The sequence below is a fragment of the Vombatus ursinus genome, unplaced genomic scaffold, assembly GCF_900497805.2.
Source record: "Vombatus ursinus unplaced genomic scaffold, bare-nosed wombat genome assembly UNPS02014903.1, whole genome shotgun sequence".
Lineage (NCBI taxonomy): Eukaryota > Metazoa > Chordata > Mammalia > Diprotodontia > Vombatidae > Vombatus > Vombatus ursinus.
In genome coordinates, this window is record NW_020954681.1 from 2928950 (window position 1) to 2951558 (window position 22609).

Sequence of the window (22609 nt, forward strand, 5' to 3'; positions counted from 1 at the left end):
GTGGCCAGGGGCCATAGGGAGGTAAGACAATGGAAGGCTAGGCTAGGTTAAGGGTAACAGAGAATTGGGAGATTAGGTGTAGCCACAATGAAAGGCCAGTTGATGGGATTATAGCCTCAGGCTTCAGAGATTTGGCCCTGTGGGAAAGTCCAGGGTTTTTCCTTTCTGGAGTCCAGATCCCAACCCCCATCAGTTCCATGTAAGTTTATCAGGAGATCTCCAGTGGCATAACCCCAGAATCTATATTTGGCTAAAGGAAGAGAGGGCATGCATGTCAAAGATGCAGGTGACACAAAATCAAGAGAGATAACTAATACATGAGGGAACAGAGTCAGGATTCAAACAGGTATTGACAGTCTAGACCAGGGGTGGGGTACCTTCTACCTGGAGGCCACATGTGGCCTTCTAGGTCCTTGGGCACGGACTTTTGACTGAGTCCAAGTTTTATAGAACACATTCTTTTATCAAGGGGATTTGTTCTGTGAAGTTTGGATTCAATCAAAGGGCCATGCTTGAAAACACAGATTCCTCATCCCTGCTCTAGACCACAGGTTGGCAAACTATAGCCCTTGGGCATCAAAACATAGTTTCCCAGCCTATGCTCTAGAGACCTGGGCTGAATCTAAGAGGGATACAAATAAAAATTTATACTTGGGTTCAAAAAAATCAAAATTAGTAGTATAAGATGGGGTGAAATAGTTGGATAAATCTTTCTAGAAAAGATCAGAGGGTCTTCAAGTGCACCACAAGCTCAACATGAGTCAGTAGGGTGATAAGACAACTACACAAGCTACTATGCTCTTGAGCTGCAGGCTTTACCTTGTGCTGCTCAGAGTACATCTGCAGTGTTGTGGTCAGCTCTCAGTGGTATGGTCTAAGAAGGACAGTAATAAATTGGAGAATGCACAGAGAAAGGAAACCAAGATGACTAGCCAGGAGTCCATGTCCTGTGAGGACTGGTTGAAGGAACTGGGGATTTTTATCCTGGAGAGAAAAAGACTGAGGGCATATATAATAGCTGTTTCCAAGTATGTCAAGAGATGTCATTTGGAAGAGAAACTAGACTAATTTTATTTGGCCCCAGAGGGCAGAATCGAGACCAATGGGCAAAAGTTACAAAGAAGCCTATCTTAGGTTTAATGCCAAGGGAAAAAAAAAAACCACACAACCATAGAACTAGAACTGTCCTAGAGGGGGCAGCTGAGAAGTAGCCAATTCCTCAGAATTAGAGGTCTTGAGGAAAGGGTTAGATCACCAACAGATGATCTAGAAGGAGATTCCCTTCAGGTATCAGTTGGATTAGATGGCTGTTTGGTTCCCTCTCAAATCTGAAATTCTGTATTTGTCTAGTCAGTGTGCTAAGCATAAAGTGGGCTCTATTTGAGGAGCATATGAAATAGCTAAGAAATTGCCTTGTTGGAACATGTGAGGAGGAGGCAAGTTCTCATGTTTCTTGGAAGAATAAGGAAGACCCCAGATTTCACCAAGAGTGATGGAAATTAAGTACTGGCCCTAGCAAAAAGAATCATGGTGAGAATAGCTCTCTGCATAAAGGTAGGCAGACAGTAATAGATCAACTTACTGTGAAAGATCAAAAGGTAAGCTATCTTCCTCACACAGAAGTATGTAAATTCCAAATGTAACTGAAACTCTCAAATCTGAGGACCACTTCTACTTCTAATTATATATGTATATATTATATATATATTATATATAATATATATATATATGTGTGTGTATGTGTGTGTGTGAGTGTACATATATATATTTATATACACACATATATGTATATATGTATACATACACACACATACACACATACACACACATTTTATATATATATATATATAAACACATGATGCTGCAAGAAGAAATCTGGAAAATCTCTAGGGAGTAGAATGGGTAAGAAAGCAAAGGACTTAGGGACACTAGCAATGTTTTCAACATGATAAAGGATAAAGGTAGGGACACTGAGAGAGAAATGTGGATAAAGAAAATGAGAAAATTGATATATAGAATGTAAATATCTCATTAAGAAGATGATATCTGAGAATTATCTTGAGACTGGAAAGGGATGAAACATAAGCACGTAAGAGTGATATAAGGGATGGTTTCAGAGAAACCTGGGAAGACTAGAAAGCAGAACTAGGAGAACAATTTATACAATAACAACAGTACTGTAAAAATAAGCAATGCCAAAAGACTTCAGAATGCTGATCAGCATAGTAACCAACCACAATTCCAAAGGACTAATGATGGAAGATGTTGCCAATCTCCTAACAAAGACATGATGCACTCAAGACACAATGATACGTTTTTTTTTTTTCTGGAGATAGACAATCCTTAAATTTAGTGTACAGTATTTATTTAGTATTTAGAACACATATTTTACTATAAATATTTGTTGCAAGGGCTTTGTTTTTCTTTTCATTTTTCCCCAATGGTGTGAGGATGGAAGAGAGAGAGAAAAAAATACTTGTTAACTGAAAATAAATTAAAAATAAATTCTAAAAAGAGTGAATTAAACTCAAGTTAAGTGAGGAAATAATTAGAGAATATCCAACTGTTTTCAGTGAATTCAAGTCCCCCATTGGTACAAACAGAATCACTGCCATTGCTCTTTTAGGAATCATATCACACGGGAAAAATGCCACAGACCTGAAGACAGACAAGTATCATCCCAGTTTTCACTAAAGGGAAGATGAGTGCTACTTTATTTTTATAAAATTACATTGTTTTTTGGGAAATTTTCAGAACAAATTAGTAAAGGGATTCCCTTTGAGCACTTGGAGAAGGATTGATCATTAGCAAAAATGGTTTTTACTGAGGGCAGGAATTGTTCAACTAACTTTATGGGGTAACTGTTTTTGTTGCATCAGAAAAATGAAGTAACTGTAATATACCTGGGTTTCAAAGAGACATTTGAAAAATCTAGTGTGACATCCTTACATATGAAGTAGAGAACTTAATAACTGACATTTCTCTAGTACTTCAAGCTTTACAAAGTACTATCATCACAACAACCCTGAAAGGCAGCTAGTCTATTTTTATGTCCGTTTTACAGATAATAAGAATAACTAGCATTTATTTTGTGTTTTAAAGGTTACATAAGTACTTTACATATATCATGTATTTCATTTGATCCTCACAAAAACCCTGTGACTAGGTGCAATTATTATCCCCATTTTACAGAGGAGGAAACATAGGCTCAGAGCAGCCAGATGACTTGTCTATAGGGTTACAAAGGTAATAAGTTTCAAAGCAGGAATATGGGCCTGGATCTCCTGACTCAAATTTAGCATTTTGTTCTCTGAAGACATTTAGGAACAACATATGCTACATTAAGTCGAAATTGATTATAATATGGTAAAGTGTGTTTGGAACTGGTTGAATGATAAGATTCAGGGTCCTGTCCTTGGCCAGTTCCTGATCAACAATTTTATAGAAAAAGGGGACCAAAAAATCAGTTCGCATGCTAAATCTAATAAGTTTAAATGTACACTAGGATTTAAAAAGACTATTGCATTAGTATAGATGTAAGAGGAATGATTAGAAAGTAGTTAATCGTAGAACCATGGAATGGAATCTGTGGTTTTGAATCACAAAAGTACCTAAATGTCCATCATCTACTTCTATTTGAAGTCTATCAAGTAACATAAATGAGTTCCCAAGGAAAAAAATTCCCAGAACCAGATAGATTCACACATGAATTCTACCAAACATTTAAAGAACAATTAATCCCAATACTGTATAAACTATTTGGAAAAATAGGCAAAGAATGAGTCCTACCAAATTCCTTTTATGGCACAAATATGGTGCTGATAAGGCAGGAGGAGCAAAAGCAGAGAAGGAAAACTACAAACCAATTTCCATAATGAATATTGATGCAAAAATTTTAAATAAAATACTAGCAAGGAGATTATACAATATGTCACAAAGATCATACATTATGACCAGGTGGGATTTATGCTAGGAATGGAGGACTGGTTTGATATTAGAAAAACTATCAGCATAACTGACCATATCAATGACAAAAATTACGAAAATCATGAGATTACCTCAATAGATCCAGAAAAGGCTTTTGACAAAATAAAACACTCAGTCTGATTAAAGCCATTAGAAAGCATATGAATAAATGAAACCTTCCTTAAATGATAAGTAACATCTATCTAAAACCATCAGCAAGGGTTATCTGTAATGGGGATAAATTAGAAGCCTTCCCAATAAGATCAGAGGTGAAGCAAGGATGCGTATTATAACCACCTATTATTCAATATTGTATATTATTAGCTATAGCAATATGACAAGAAAAAGAAATTGAAGGAATTAGAATATGCAATGAGGAAATAAAACTATCACTTTTTGCATATGATATGATGGTATACTTAAAGAATCCTAGAGAATCAACTAAAGAACTACTTGAAATGATTAACAACTTCAGCAAAATCGCAGGATATAAAATAAGCCTATATAAATCATCAACATTTTTATTTTTATCAACAAAGTCCAGAAGGAAGTGATAGAAAGAGAAATTCCATTTAACATAATTGCAGACCATATGAAATACTTGAGAGTCTACCTGACAAGACAAACCCAGGAACAATACAAACAGAATTACAAAACACTTTTCACACAAATAAAGTCAGATCTAAACAACTGGAGAAATACTAATTGCTCATGGGTAGGCCAAGCCAATATAATAAAAATTATAATTCTACCAAAATTAATTTTACTTATCCAGTATCATACCAATCAAATTACCAAAGAATTATTTTATAGAGATAGCAAAAAATAATAACAAAATTCATCTGGAAGAATAAAAGGTTAAGAATATCAAAGGAATCAACGAAAAAATGTGGAGGAAGGGAGTCTAGGAGTACCAGATCTCAAACTGTATTACAAAGTAGTAAGCATCAAAACAATCTAGTATTGGCTAAGAAATAAAGTGGTGGAGCAGTGGAATATATTAGGTTCACAATACACAGTAGTAAATAACCATAATAATCCAGTGCTTGACAAATCCGAAGATTCAAGATTTTAGGGCAAGAAATCACTATTTGATGAAAATTGCTGGGGAAAATGGAAAGCAATTTGGCAGAAACTAGGCATAGACCAACATTTCACACTTTATACCAACATAAGGTCAAAATGACTACATGATTTAGAATAAAGAGTGATATCATAAGCAATTAGGGGAGCATGGAATATTTTACCTGTCAGATTTATGTATAAGGGAAGAATTTGTGACCACACAAAAGATAGAGAACATTATGAAATGCAAAATGCATATTTTTGATTACAGCAAATTAAAAAGTTTTTGTATAAACAAAACCAAATGCAGCCAACATTAGCAGGAAACTGGCGGGGGGAGGGTGAAGCTTTACAGTAGATTTCTCTGATAAAGGCCTCATTTCTCAAATATATAGAGGACTGAGTTAAGTTTATAAGAATATGAGTCATCCTCTAATTGATAAATGGGCAAAGGGTATAAAGAGGAAGTTTTCCAAAGTAGAAATCAAAATTATCTACAATCACATGAAAAAATGCAATAAATCAATATTGAGTAGAGAAACTCAAATTAAACCAACTCTGAGGTACCACTTCATATCTATCAGATTGGCTAACATGACAGAAAAGGAAAATGATAAATGTTGGAGAGAATGTGGGAGAATTGGGACACTAATGTGCTGGTGGTAGAGTTGTAAACTGATTCAACCATTCCGGAAAGCAATTTGGAACCATGTCCAAAGGGTTATAAAACTGTATGTATCCTTTGGCCCCAGGAATACCACTACTAGGTCTGTATCTCAAAGAGATAAAAAAATAAAGGAAAAGGCCTTATATGTACAAAAATATTTGTAGCAGCTCTTTTAATGGTGGCAAAGAATTGAAAATTGAAGGGATGCCCATAAATTGGGGAATAGCTACATGAGTCATGGTACAGGCTTATGATGGAATAATATTTTGCTATAAGAAATGACAAGGAGAATGCTTTCAAAAAAACCTGGGAACACTTACACGAACTGATTCAAAGTGAAGTGAACAGAATCAGAAGAATATTGTACACAGTAACAGCAATACTGTACAATGATAATCTGTGAATGAATTAGCTATTCTGATCGATACATTGATCCAAGATAATTCAAAGCACTTATAATGAAAATGCTATTCCCCTCCAGAGAAAGAATTAATGGTGTATAAATGCAGATTGGAACATTCTTTTAAAAAACTTTTATATATATATGAAATATATATGTATATATGTACACATATATACACACATATATACATATGTACTCTGTATGTTCTTTTGTAACATGGGTAATGTGGAAATGCTTTACAAAACTGCACACGTGTAATCTATGTCAGGTTGAATGCCTTTTCCAGGAGGAGGGAAGGGAGGTAGAGAGAAAGACAACACGGAACTCAAAATTTTAAAACAAATGAATGCTAAAAATTTTTGATTCCATGTAATTCAGAAAAAAATAAAAATTAAACAAGAAATGTTTTCCAAAATAAATAATTTTTTTAAATGTTTAAAAATGAAGTCTATCATGTGTCTACCTGAAAAAGGAATCCATTCTGTAACATCCATGATAAAAGGTCATCCAGCTTCTCTTTGAAGACACCCAATGAGGAAAAACCCAGTAATTCCCACAGCAGCCGATCCCATTTTGGGATAGTCTTAATCTTTAGTAAAATTTTCCCTATATCAAGGTTAATTTACTTCTGTGCAACATGCACCAAATGTTCCTAGTTTTTTTTCTTCTGAGGCCAAGCAGAACAACACTAATCCTTCTCCTAGGTGGTAGCCTTTCAAATACTAGAGAACAGTTAGGCTGTCCTCTTCTCTTGGCTAAAATCCCCCAGTTCCTTCATCTAAGTCTTCAGCTTATACAACATCTTTTGTAATCTGGCTCTCAGAACTAATTTCAACACTCTAGACAAGGTTTGACTGGGGCAGAGTGCAGAGTATGATCAATGCCTTATTTCTGGAAGCCATGAGTCTCAATGCAGCTCAAGATGGCATTCATTTTCTTAGCAGCCAAATCCAATTAGAAACTTGTTTTGAGCACAAAGTCCACTAAAACCCTCAGATCTTTTTTCAGATAAAGCTCTCTGGTCATGTCACTCCTATTTCATGGATGAAAATGATATTTTTGAGTAAGTAGTGTAAAACTTGACATTTAATACTAATAGATTTCTTCTTACTTAATTTAGCCCAAGTTGCAAAGTGCCTATAAAGATCCTTTTGAATCCAGTCTCTCTCATTCAATTTGACTAGCTTTGTGTCATTTAAACATTTTAAAGCCTTTATCTAAGCCATGGATAAAGATGATGAAAGTTGCAGGGCCAAACCCATAGCTTCTGAAAAGACCCCAATGGAGATGTCCTGGCAAACTAGCATCAGACCAGTGATGACAACTCTTTGTGTCCAGCCATTCAAGTGGTTTCAAAAATATCTACAGTAATTATATTATTGTCTTGTTTACATCTCTTCATCTTTTCCATGAGAACAACTTGGAATCATCTATTAAATGATTTAATAAAATCGAGGGAAACTATAGGGTAAGCATTGTCTTTATTTACCCATTTCGTGACCCTCTCAAAAATCAGAAATAAGGTAGCACAGTGCCTTGTACGTAGTAGGCACTGTAGAAATATTTATTGTTTATTAGAAGTATTGCCATTATTATTACTAAACTTTGCATGATAAGCAACTTTCCCAATTTCACTTTTAAGTAGCTTTAACTTCTAGAAAATTCTTATCTTCTTCAAGTCTAAATTTGCCTCTCTGAAATGTCCAAGCATCATTCCAAGTTTGGCCTCTGGAGCTGAGCAGAACAAGACCCTTCTCTCTTCCATGTGATAGTCCATCAACCACTTTGAAGACAGCTATCATCATCCTCCCCCCTCCCCAAGTCTTCTCTTTTCTAGGCAAAAAAAAAAATACAGAGTATCCAAAGTCAAGGAGATAATAGTCTTTCTGCACTCTAACCTGAGCAGACCAGATAGGGACTATTGTTGTATCCAGTTGTGCATATTACATAAGATTACCGATTTAGCGATGGAAGGGACTGGCGTCCAGGAAAGCTCAGTGGCTTGTCCAAAGTCACACAGGTAGTAAGTAGAAATTAAGTGAGATAATAATTAAAAAAGCACCTACCACATAGAAGGGCACATAGTCAGAACTATATAACTATTTATTATTACTCCTATTGTTGTTGTTATTGTTATAAATATTGCTGCTACTAAAGTTGGGGCTTGAACCACAATTATCTGATTCCAAATCCAGCACCCTTTCCATTGTACCATAGCATTTTCCAAGGAATGTTGACAAACTTTGGAGTGCCCAAAAGAAGGCTATTTTTTAACAAAATTTGACTCACAAACACGTTCGTGTCTCTGAAAAGGTGATGACTGTACAACTGTGAGCCTCAGTTTCTTTCTCTGTGAAATGACAGGGGGTGGATTAGAGATGATTACTGAGCTTTCTTTTGTCTCTGGCTCCATAAGGCCATCTGATTTTCCATGTCCATCTTTAACTTGCACTGCATTTCTTTGCCATAGCAATCAACTCTTTGGGCTTTCTAATAATGTTTAAGGAAATTTGCCAGTCTGAGATCTCCAAATCTTTTTTTTTTTTTCTGTACCTGTACCTTTTCTATCAGAACTGATTTTTTATTTCATTCTCTTCCTGAAGTTTTCCAGAAACAAGAGTGCAAGCTTATTTAATTGATGCCCACATCACAGTTTTAATAGATGAATTGCTAATAGGGATTTCTAACCAGGTTAAATTAATGACATTAAGAGAAAGACTGCCTTCTAATGAGAATCATTGATTTGGTGGCAGATTTTTATAGCTATAGGATGTACTGTCGAAAAGAATTACAGCATTCTTCCTTAGCTTTACAGTTCTTCGATCAAATGGGGAAAACCCTGGAGAGTGTAGTTTCATCAGGAAATTTAAAAAAATACCCACAACCCACCAGACTTTGCTATCTTCAGTTCAATAAGTTAATTCTAGCAGAGAATTCCAACATAAAATGAAAAAGAAGAGCCAGCCAAGCATAAGAATCTTTCTTGATATGTAATTGAAGGAATACTGACCTGGAAGAGGACACCTACCATTTCTGAGTGAATCACAATCACACTTCCATCTAAGCTTTAGTTTTTCATCTGCAAAATGAGAATAGTAATATTTGTGTTACCTATACCTTATAGGGTTACTGGTGATGATCAAATGAGATAATGTTTCTGAAAGAGCTTTGTAATTATAAAACCTCAAATGCATGTGATGATAAATTATCATTTACCCAAATCAAAATAAAACCCTAAAATCTGATTCATTCCAAACTTCAGACTCCAAGCAGAAGCCATCCTTGAGTTAATATGAAGTGATTTCTATGCAATATAAGCCAAAGCTTGTGGGAGATGTTGTGCAACAGAAAACTGGAGTCATGGAAACCTGGGTTGAAATCCCGGATCTGACATTGACTAGTCAAATGACCTTAGGTAAGTCACTCAAACTCACTGAGCTACAGTTTCCTTATATATAAAAAATAAGGATAATAATAGCTGCAGTGCCTAGCTCACAGGGTTGTTGTAAAGTTCACAGAATCATAGATTTAGAACTGGGTGAGACATTAGAGACCATGTAGTGAAAACCTCTTATTTTACAGATGAGGAAACTGAAGCCAAGAATGGCTGTGACTTATCCAAGGTCATACAGATAGTAAATGGCAGAGTCCCTTGATTCCAAATCCAGTAGACTTTCCCCTGTACTATGTTATTTCTTAAGTTTCAAAAGAGAAAATGTACGCAAAATACTTCGCAAACCTTAAGCTGTCCATTTGTTTTCAGTCACGTCTGACTCTTCATAACCGAATTTGGGATTTTCTTGGCAGAGATACTGGAGTGATTTGCCATTTCCTTTTCCAGCTTGTTTTACAGATGAGACGACTGAGGCAAACAGGGTTAAGTGACTTGCCCAGGGTCACACAGCTAGTAAGTGTCTAAGGCTGGATTTGAATTCATAAAGATGAGTCTTCCTGACTCCAGGCCTGGTACTCTATCCACTGTGCCACCTAGCTGTCTCACTGCAAACCTTAAATCACTTTCTAAATGTTACTAGTTATCCGTAGTGGAAATAGCATTTGAACAGGAATCAGACAAACTTAGGTGAAATCTCATCTTAGCCACTTTACTTTTATGACCTTGGGCAAGGTACAAAACCCATATAGGTCTCAGTTTCCTCCTCTGTAACATGAGAAGAGTGGACTAGATGCCTCTAAGGTCCCTCCCAGCTCTAAATCTATAATTCTGTGATTATTATTTCTGTACTCCTATCTTCCTATTCCTGTATTCTTTCAAAAATGACACCTTTTTTTCCTCTTAAAAACATCAAATCTTAAAGATATGATTAGAACTTTGGCAGGAATTCACTTTCACTACTATAGTAAGTAGCCTGTTTTTTTTTTTTATCATTGGGCAGGATAGAAAGGCCCAAAATGCAGCCCTGAAACGTCAGTAGATTGATCTGCTCCTACATGTAATTCCAAGTATAAATACATTATACTTAAAATCACTTTGCAGTAAGTACAGTTGTTTTCATTGGTGCATGTGTAGGTGCTTTGTAAATGGTCACTCACAACAACTCAAGATGAATAACAATTTAATCCTGGGGAGCAAATGAGAATGCTTTTTTGGGTGCCTTTACTAGTTTTATACCACCAAGTTAGATGGCAGGCTGTTAAAAAGGATGCATAGGACTTCTGATATTGATGGGTGGGTTTCATTTTAAGTAAATGGGATATATAGCAAAGCAATGCCATAAAAAGCATATTCTGCAGTTTGGTTTCTATTTTGGTTTCTGTATTTGATCCAGTCATAAGTTGGATTTTTCATTTCTTGAAATCTGTCGTGTCTCTCAACATCCTGAGATAGGAGAGGTAACAGGGAAGAAATGATAGACTTGTAGTCAGCATTTCTAGGTTTCAGGAATTTCAAGCCTTCATAAGATGGGTCACTATATACTCCCATATAGAAGTCAAGCTATTACTTGATTATGGCTAGTTTTAACTCCAAGTCAGATCACACAAGTCCTTGGTCAAGTGCTATCATTGTCATTCCCCAAAATTTGACTTTCCATTTAATTTCTTACTGGTCTGGATCTTTCCTTTGCCTTTGTCATACTCTGCCTTGTATCATATTTGTGTGTATGAGCTCCTTGGGAAAAGGGGCTGTATTACTTTCCATCGTACAATTTCTAGAACTTAAACAGTGTCTTGCAGAAAGTAGGACCTTCCTAAACATTTACAAGATTTACTGAGTCCACTTGAAAATACCTTTGCATAAGGCGCCCTTCTGGTATAGTTAGGTATTTATAGATTTTGAGCTATATGGAGCCACATGAGTGAAAGGGAAGGCACGAACCATGAACAAATGAAGGCCAATCTGAAATGAAGACTAGACGGAATCAGCCTTGGACTTGGAGCCAGAATTCATCACTTCAATTAAACAAGAACTCTTCAAATATCTGCTGTGTGTGTGTGACCCTGTGCTCTGTACTGTGGATACAATGACAGTGGCAGCAATGGTCCTGCTCTCAAGGAGCTTAATGACTGGGTATTATTGGGGTAGGGGTAGAAGTAGGAGGCACAAGTACACAGATAACAGTGATCCAACAGTGAGTGAGGAAATTGCTGTCTTGGTTTCTCACTCATGTAAATCCCTTCACCTCTAGGATACTCATATATCTCACCTATAAAATGAGAGGGAGTGTGGTACTATGGATAGAGAACTGGCCTCAAAGTCAGGAAGACCTAGTCTCTAGTCTTTCTTCTGACACATAGTCGTTGTGGGACCTTGGACAAATCATCTTATCTTTCAGTACTCTAGGCACCTGTCTAGGACAGTACATTGCAGAGAAGGTGCTCATCTGAATTGGTAGATGGAGCTTTCCCAACTGAGAGGTCCCATTATACCAATGACATCAGAGATTCATTTCCTATTACTAGCCTTGCAAAATAAAGATAGTAATACTTTCACTTCCTACCTTATAGGGCTGTTGTGAGGACCAAATGAGACAGATAATGGATGGGAAAGCACTTTGTAACCATGAAAGCACCCTATAAACATAAGCTATTGTTATTATTAGCAGAGTGCTATATAACTCCCATTTCTATTTCATTTTTCACATGATAAAATTTCTATCATTTGAGGATAATTCCATTATCCAACCATTTACAACTAGTTTCCCCCCCCGATATTCAATCTCATTTTCCTTTTTATTAATTTCTTCTCATTAATTCTTGTTAAACCTTTTCAAGACATGTGGAACAATTCCTCTTCTCCTTAGTCCTGGGGTACTGGAAAGTAAGCTTATGCTGGTCACTGTTGACAATTAAGAGCATTTTATTAGCCACATTGGCAATATTTGGATCAGCTATCTATTTTGGTACCTTAAAAAACTGCCATCCAAGCATGGTGTGATCTTGGATCTGGAGGAGGCTGAGGCTGAAGGATCTCCTGAGCTCAGGAGCTCTGAGGTACAGTGGGATAGACCAACTGAGTGTCTACACTAGGTTTGGCATTACTATGGTAAGTGCCCAGAAGCCCTTGTTCCACCAGATTGACTAAGGAGGGACAAACTGGTAGTGGTATCAGGCCTTTGAGTAACCCCTGTACGTCCAGCTTGCATGAGATGGGGACACCACATAACAACAACAACCACAACAACAACAACAATCCTTAGATGTTCCTAACTCTGATCCCTTACTTGATATTTCTCTTCTGGAAATTCCTATTTATCTATGATCTCGGAGTTGAATGGTTTTCGTGTCACAAAAAAAAGACTTCCTTGGCTTTTTGCTAGTGCTCACAAAACCAGGGTTCACTCTTTGGTGGGGTCCTCAGGCAATGTTATTATATTTTTCAACTCCTTGGCCTACAGGCTGCTGGGAAAATACCCAGAACAAGAGGCAGAAGATGACATTTCTAGTTCTAACCTGGCCTTAGGTCAGGATCTCCTTATTGAGCCTCGATTTTATCCTCTGTAAACTAAAGGGCTTGTAGGAGATGACCTTTTAGGGTCCCTTCAGTTCTAGAATTTGATGATGGAAGAAGTTTTCCAAAGGTAAACATACGCTTTTCAGTGGAAGGAGGACAATCGTGTCTTGTTTCTAGTAACCTCAGTTCAGCAAAACCTGCACATACAGCAGTATTCCAAGTGCTGGGAGAGGTACAGAGATAATTAAGGCAATGTGGTATAGAGAAAAGTATTGGACTTGTGGACTGCTAAGACCTGCATTTGAACTTTGCCTCTGACATGGAGTAACTTTCAGATTGTGTACAAGTCACTATCACTGAGTCTCAGTTTTCTCATTTATTAAAAAAAAAAAAAGATACTAATACTTACTGTGTAGGGACGCTGGGGGAGGGGAACAGATAAGATAATATTGTATAATGTTTTACAGGCCTTAAAGTGCTATACAAATGTCAATTATTATTAAGACATAGTTCCTGTATTTGTGAAACATTTAGCACAGTGCTAGGCACAAAGAAGATGCGACCTAAATGCTTATTCCCTTCCCATTCCCTTCCTAGAGCTTCCAATCTAACAGTGGAGAGAGGGAGATACAAAAGTACAACAATAACGAGGATATAAAACAGAACAAGATCAACGCACAGTAATTGTCAATAGGGCTAACCAAGGAGCAAGGAAGACAGGCTTATAGAATCATTATTTTTGCCATTACCAAAGTAGGGCCTTGCTCTTGTATGCTCATTTTTGCTCAGATTAATGCACAGAATTAATCTAGTTGAATTATCCATTTAATTAGATGTCTATTAAAATTTTATATGGGAAATGAATCATAGTGTTCATTCTAAACAAAGCAGAGGTATATTCAATTAAAATATATGATCCCTGCCTTAAGTCAGTGGCTCCTTTCTCTTATGCTATCCAGTAGAAATTTGTCAGCATGAAACAATGGTCTCACATCTGAAATAAACAAATTAAAGAGGAGGAGAAATCAGGGGGAAATATTGCTTTCTCTTTTTGGCTTTTTGTATATGGACAATCTTCATGAATATTTAAATTTCCTGAGGGATGACACATCAGAGACATAGGTTAACATGGCAAAGAAGAAATAACAGATAATTAAGAAGATGGAGAACTTTCTGAGTCTGTCATCAGTTTTGTGTTTCAAAATGGTGGCAAATTTATGTCTAACTCATGAGAGGTAAATCCTTTTCACTGCTTATTCAGTGTTGTTGTTTCTTTGGGGCTTGGTAAGGGCAGTAATCCTGGATGCTGAGTTCACAGGCAAGCTAGTCATGTCTATCTTTCTGCTAGCTTCTCTCTTCCAGTCCTTCTTGTACCTTCCTTAAAGTAGGACCAAGTTACACAAAGAGGAACTTGCTAGGAGGGATTCCCAAAAATGGAATGGACTGCCATATGCCATGTTTATTCCAAACGTGAGAATACTATTTCATGCTGATAAATTTTCACTAGATAGTACAATATAAAAGAGCCACTGACTTAAGTAAGACAGAGATCTTATATTTCAGGTGAATATTCCTCTGCTTTGTTTGGAATGAACGCTATGATCAAGGACTCACAGCAGTGACTTTAAGAAGCAGAATGAAACCAAGGTTCTTTGATGCCTGTACTATGCTGTCTCATAAGGTAGTAAATTCCCAGTTACTAAAAGGGTTTAAGTAGAGGCTGGATAACCACGTCAGTAGTTCTGCACAGAAGACTTTCTATTTTGGGAAGGAAGTTGACCTACATGGCCTATAGGTGTTCCCTGTCATACAAACACAGATATAGGCAAAAAACATTAGTGAGAGCAGGGATCTGTCCAGTGCTGAAACCTCATTAAGAATAAAAAAGGGAATTGAAATTGACCCTCAAAACTGAGGCTCCAGAGGAAGTCAGCAAGGTCATGTTGTTGAGTGAGTTGAATTGCGAGGGTATACCTCTACATGAGATTGAATCTCCGTGGATGACTGGTGTCTTTGAAATCTGATCTTAGACCATATTTTCCTGTTGTGTCATTAGTCCCCATTCTCTAGACTTCTTTTTCATAGCTTCACTCAGTACCTTACTGCCCTGGAAGAACTTCTGCTGTCCTTCCTTCATCAAATTGTAATTTGTGACTACCTCTTCTACATCTCTATTTCAGGAAAAAGATCAGTAACCATATTTCAATTCATTCCTCCATTCTCTTTTCTGGGATTTTTCTTTCAGAGCTTCACATATCTAGCCATATGTAACATCATTCCCCATGCTCCATCCAGTAATAGAGCCAGGAACCATAAACAATTCAACTCTGCCATTGTTCCTTCATAGGGTGCATCAATATAGTCCTCTGTGGCCCCACTAACCATCTCCCTAACCAAAGCGCCCCATCCTGGCCATCACTCACCTAGATGCATTGTCTCCCTCATTAGAATTGTAAGCTCCTTCAAGGTAGGGACTTTTTTTTGCTTCTGTTTTTGTATCCCTACCACTTAGCATAGCTTGGTATACAGTTGGCACTCAAAAATGTTTTTGCACTCATTCATTCACTCACTGACTCATTCTCTCTGGCTCTCAGGACCTGGCATATAGTAAAGTGTCAAATAAATATCTGTTAATTGATCTGATTCACAGCACAGTAACATTGCCCATCTGTACTTCTTTTCTAATGCACAAACAATTTCTCTTTTGTACCTGCTCGTGTATTGCACTACCTACAATGATCATTCACCCTTTTGGTTCAAATGATTCACTCCTTTCTTCTAGCCCTTACTATCTGACATGTCACCATTACAAACTGTGCCACACATATCAGGCTCTTCTGTGTGCACCAAAGTCTAGACTAGGGAATGAATTCAGCCAAAGTCATAGACACCACTGAGAGCCTAGGAAAATTATACATGAAGGGTCATTTCCACTGTAATACTGAACGATTCTCTGATACATAAATGTATTTAAAATTTCTCCCTAAGAAGAGATTTACAGATTTTTATCCACATTGATCATTACTTAGTATCTGATCTCTTGAAGGGAAGATAATAATAATGGCTAACATTTACATAGAGCTTACTAGGTGCCAGGTACTTTACAATTATTTTCTAATCTGTGCCTCACAATAACTCTGGGAGGTAAGTGTCCCCATTTTACAGATGAAGAAACTGAGGCAAGCAGAGATTAAGCTACTTACCCAGGGTTATGTGGCTAGTGTTTGAAGCCAAATTTGAACTCAGGTCATCCTGACTCCAGGCTGAGAGGTCTATTCACTGTTCCTCCTAGCTGACCGGATGTATATGTTTGTTACTAGCTCAGGAATCAGGGAAGGTCAATTTTTTTTTCTTTCTAGTTACAGGTTTAGGGGATACTTGATAAAACACATTAAGTATTGAGGATACTAGCCAAGATACCATCCCAATACCATACCTTGCAAGGATTGGTTGAAAAAACTGGGGATATTGAGACTGGACATGAAATGACTTGGGTGGGAGAGGGGATGATAATTGTCACAAAGTATCTTGAAGGCTGTCATTTGCAAAATGGAGGTACTATTCTTGTTCTGGTCATCCCTAGAGGGCAGAATTAGGAGAAACAGGTGGAGATTATAGTTAGGTAGCTGCTTGTCAGGATTGTCATCTGAGGTCAATTTCTCTTCCATTATTGGGTTGGGTTAGATGGCCCTTGCTGTCCCTTTCAGCTCTTGGATTCTATGATTTCATAACTCTTTAGAGAACAATTGAAAAGCATGTTCAGTCAGATATCTCCTTTCCTACCCCTTGCCACCCACTCTTTTTGAGGCTCTATGACAAGGAGATTCTGCAATAGACAGCATCATTGCCAAGGCCATCCCTTCATCACTTTTAACTAATTTGGTCTCCCTCACATGAGGGCAGACTGAGATTCAAAAATGCACTTCTTAATTGCAATTTCTCTTTAAAAGATCAGACAGTAAGCAACCATCTGTGTCCAGAAAAACCTGGCACTTTGCTTTTGAGAGTTAATTCAAAACATGTGGTGTTTATATTTTGGGGTAGATTTCACATAGCTGCAGTCTTGTGTTTTATTGATGAACATTAAATCGCCGGTTCCCAAAAGAAGGCATTTGGGGCTTGGCTTGGGATATTTAATCTTTGTCATGAAAAATGAGATGTGATGTAAGACTGGGGCAGCATAAGCATGTGTGCCCCTCCCTAGGGGTGCTGGGAACTGGATGCACATCAGGCAAACTATGTACTGGCCCAGCTTGCCCTTGCCCTGGTTCATGGTGACATTTGCAAGGTGCTATCATCTATCCTAAACTGAAGGGAATCTCTGGGACCCTAGGGCTGACTTCTGAAACCTCATTCCCTGTTCTAAGCTGGGCTACCTCAGTTACCTTTGGATTCAAGATGTCTGATTGATTAGGCCTTGAGATCTAGGCCCACTGGGCAGAGGTTTTGAGGAGTGTAGTGGTTTGGTCCAGCATTCTCACCCTCCTCTGCCAATCAAGACTAATCATTATCCCATAGTAGATAAAAACTTCCTAATGGTACTTAAAATGCCTTTTACTACTTGAGTCCTATGACTTTCCATTGCTAATGATGGCTAGAATAATGCCAATGAACCATTGTGCATGCCTTGAATGCTCTGCAGCCCTAAATCCTAAAGCCCATTGTAGAATTTGGGAAGTCCTAACAACTTGGTAATCCCTAAAAGAGAATGTTTGAGTACACATTGTGACAGAGATTCTATTAGTTTATTCATATGAAGTACATCTTAGTCCTTATCAGAAAAGAACATTGCACAAAAGAATAGCAAGTGCTATCTATCTGTCTGTCTGTCTATGTATACACACATACACACACACATATATATGTATATATAATGTATATGTATACTTATCTCATCTTTCAAGTGGGAGATTCTGTAATCACCAAATTGTCAATTAAGCTGCCTTTCTAAAATTCATAGAACTGGAAGGGATCATAGAAATCAAATCTAATTCCCTCATTTTAGAGAAGAAAAAACTGACTCTCATTCCTCCAACCACCACCCTGTCCTAGACCCTTATGACATCTCCACTGGATTGTTACAACAATCTCCTTTATTACCTCCTTGACTCCAGACTCTCCCCACTCTAATCTCTCCTTTATACCACTAAGAACTTAATTGATCTAATATACAGTTTTGATACTGTCACACTCCTGTTTATACACATTTTATGGCTCCCCTTTGCCTGATCATTCAAGACCCAACTTCTTAGCCTGGCATTCAAAGCTCTTTCACAATCTGCCTCCAATCTATGTCTCAACCTTAGCTCACATTTTTATGCTGCACATCCTCTATGTTCCAATAAAAAGGGACTACTTAGCTGTCTCTATTCATGCCCTTCATTTTCCCACCTGAATACCTCTCCAATGTCTTCTCATTTCCCCCAATGACATGTCATTTATCCTTCTAGGCCTAGCTAAAATACCAATTCCTCTTTGAAGAATTCCTTCAACCCTTTTCCCCACCCCTGCCACCCGGAATGATTCTTTTCTTATTTGATCTCATAGCATTTTGCTCTCATTTTATGAGAGGCAATATGACAAAGTAATGGGATACTACCCATGTGCTTACAGACAAGGCACTTAACCTTTCTGGGACTCAGTTTTCTCATCTTTGAAATGATGTTGTTGTGAAACTTAAATGGTATAATAAATAGAATTATATAGGGTGTCCCAAAAATCTTAGTGCACATTTAAACTTTAGTAGCTTAAATAGCTTTAAAAAATAAGTAATTTATTTTTAGTTTTCAACATTCACTTCCATAAGCTTTTGAGTTTTCTCCCTCTCCCTCCCCAAGATGGTGTACAATCTGATATAGGATCTACATATGCATTCCTATTAAATATATTTTCACATTAGTCATGTTGTAAAGAAGAATTAGAACCAATAGGAGGAACCAGAAGAAAGAAGAAACAAAACAAAACAGAAGAAAAAAAGAGCAAGAGGTATGCTTCAATCTGCATTCAGACTCTGTAGTTCTTTCTCTGAATGTGGTCAGCATTTTCCATCATGAGACGTTTGGAGATGTCTCAGATCCTTGCATCTTAAATAACTTTAATAGCTTAAAACTACTCTTAGACTTTTGGGACACTCTATCTAAATCTCAGTGATTCTTTTCTGAATATATCTTATTCTAATTTGTGTAACACTTTTCTCTCTACATGCTTTACAAACTACCAGCCTGTAAGATCTACTGAGTCACAGAACTAGCCTTATTTATCTAACATACCCTGATATAGATTGGTTAGACTCCTCCCTCTTGTCTGAGGATATGGGAGTGATAGTGTAGCTAGAGTGACTAATTAATATACATGAATGATCAATATCCATGAATATCTAACTCACAAACTCAAGAAGAGGCATTAAAGGTCATTTAGGCCAATTGTTTGATTTTACAAAGGAAGAAACCAAGGTCAGAGAAGCTCAAAGTCATTCCCGTATTAAGTTGTATGCCTATAATTTGAACTCAAATCTTCTAGCTTCAAATTCATTCCTCCACCTAGTCCCTGCACCACACTGACTCCAAAGGAATTCTACCAAGCATTTCATTTAGGCTAAGCTGGCTTACTCATACTTGGTTTATTCCAAGATACCTAGGGATCACTCACCCTAGATCAGTACATTCATTAGAGGATTTGTCTCTCTTCGTTGACCTCAGGACAAAAATCATCCTACCCTTCATATCTGCAGATCATCTAGAACCTGTCTATTGGCTGGACAGAGCTGGTTCTTTGGGTCACAGATAGATTATACAGCTTTATTTTCCCAAACCAGACCAACATGGTGAGCCAGGATGGCAGTGAGGTAGGCAAATATGTTTTGTATCTTTCTTGTATGTGTAAATAGTCTACTAATGGATTGATTGTTATTCATAAACCCTCTACTTAGGTCAGCAATATGAGACCTTTGTCTATATTCCTTGGAATTTTGAAATTGACTAGCACACTCTCAAGAGCTTTCATTAGGCATGTGAGGTTCTTAACATGTTAGCTGAATGAATGAAGTCTAGAGAGATGCTTTCCGCAAGATTGCTAAGCAAGTCCAGTGTTATTTCCACCATACTACTCAGTCTCTTGCTTCATAGGTCCCTTTCTAGGACATCTTTATATCTTCACCAAGTTCTGTAACTAATGTCCTTAGAATCTGCTATGGCAGAAATGGAAGAGATATGGAGAATTAATTTCTCTAAATATTTCAAGAATATTTTATCACTAAAGTATTTTTTCTCTAGGCAAAATAATTAATTCCTTTCACTATCCCTGAAAAGCTCTCCCTTTCCCATCTTTAATCTTGTCAGTTGATTTCCTCTAGACTTTCTGAAAGTTCCTCACTTTTCTTCTTAGCTGTGGAGCCCCAAAGGAAACTAGAGTTTAAGTGAATGCCCAATGAAATTATATAGTTCAGTGAATTATTTCTACATGTCTGATATACCAAGAAAAGGTAAAATAGCTATGCCTCATGTGAGAGAAGAGTGAGAAGCTCTGAGATTCAATCAATCACTTTAGTAACATGATGGGATAAGCTTAACTTCAAAGGACTGAACATTTAACTCTTCATTCCTATTGGATAGGGGTGATGGCAGATATAACCAGACTGCAAAATATTTCAAACAAACCATTGAGCAAGAGAAGTGGAATAAAAGATATCATCAGAGAAAATTGGGGACAGAAAAATATGGGGGAGGGAGGGAGAGGGAGAGAGAGAGAGGGAGAGAGAGAGAGAGAGAGAGAGAGAGAGAGAGAGAGAGAGAGAGAGTGAGCGCAGTAACTGGTAAATAATTCATGCAATCCACTGCATCCCTCTTTTGTTACTAGAACTACCAGAAGACCTCCAGAATATTCAGTGTACTCTCTGTAGAAGATTAATGAGAAGACATGAGAAAGAGTTGTAGAGGATAAGCAGGAAGAGATAGGCTATGATTTGCATCTCTGGAGGTAGTACCCACATCAATGGGATAACAAATTCAACCAAGTATCGAATTATTATGAAATTCCCAAAAAGTATAAGCCACTTCATGATATCAGTGCATCCATGATTTTACTGAAGTGGGTGCTTCCTCCACTTGCACGGTTTACAGCCTACGTTTTCTCATACCATTCAATTTTCATCAAGGTCCCCCCATAAATCTACCATACATAATCTACCCAACCCACTACCTTCCTCTGGTTATTGTTTTTTTTTAAATTTTATTTCATAATGGGGGGAGAAGAATACTTTGATCATCTCTCATTTTAAAAATGACCATCCCACCTTCTTTTTTAGTCATATAAATCCTAAATGATCTATTTTGGGGTGCTTCTCACATGGCAGTCATTAATAATATTCTGCCACCTACTTATACCCAGCCTTCCATTGCCTTTAGGGTTACCTGCAGGTTGGATCCTTTAGAAATCACAGTATGCTATGTTTCACAGCCATAGATCAACACTAGTATGACAGTAGTGTTTAAAAAAAAGTTGGTGCTGGGATCAGGGAGTAGCACAAGAGCAACTCAGGATGGTTCGAGGTACTGTGCAATTTCTCAGCTATGATTCAGCCTGTTACACTTGGGGGAAAATCCTCTTTGCAAAATCACTTTCTCTACCAGTTGAAAAAAGTGGAGGGCAGAATATATTTGCTAAAAAAACGGGTTTCCATTTTAATTTCGTTTACATTTAAATTGGTATATATTTCCGTGCATGCATATGTGTGAATTAGAGTAGAATTATTCTCTCCTCACACATTGGATGGAATCTAGCATAACTGATGTGTTTCTGTATTTATAAGTGTCAACATTCTTTATTTGGCTTTCAGACAGTTCCTATGTGGTTAGGAATGCTAGTCTGATAGCATATTCGAATGAAATCCAATTAATCTGGATTTACATTGAAAATATCTTCCTCTCGGTACCGCTCCTACCTAGAAGAGCAGCTCATAAGAAATGGATAAGTTTCTTAAAGCTCTTATTGTTTATTCTGCACAGCTTACATAAAACAGAAAGTTGCTCACTTAAAAGAATGGCAGCCCAATAAAAATAAAAAAAATGAAGTCCTTGGTTAGAGAGCTTACTAAAGGAAGAGGAGTCCTTGTGTCACCTCAAACCCATTATTTTGACCACAGGCCAAAATATCCAGTTGTCTGTGGGGTGCTTAGATCCCTGTATCTCAGGTTAAAATAGCTGGGCACACCCTTTCAGAAATGTGTCCTGGCCTCTGGCTAAATCTGGGATTAGATTTGCTCAGGTTTGTCCTGGGGGTGGAACAAGAATCAATGGGTGAAAGTTGTAGACAGGCAGATTTCACCTTGATGTAAAGAAAAACTTCCTAATAATTAGAGCTATCCAAAAGTAGAATGAGTTGTCACAGGAGCCCATGGGTTTCCCCACACTAGAAGTTTTCAAGTAAAGGCTAGATGACAACCTGTCAAGGATATCGTAAAGAGGATTCTTGGTTGGATTCGATATCCTCCGAGGTCTTCTTCTAACACTGAGATTCTGTGGTAGTGTCAGTTCAGTGAAAAGAAAAAAGGAGAGTGGCCAACCCCTTTACTTGTTACAGTGTACATTCACATAAGCCAGTT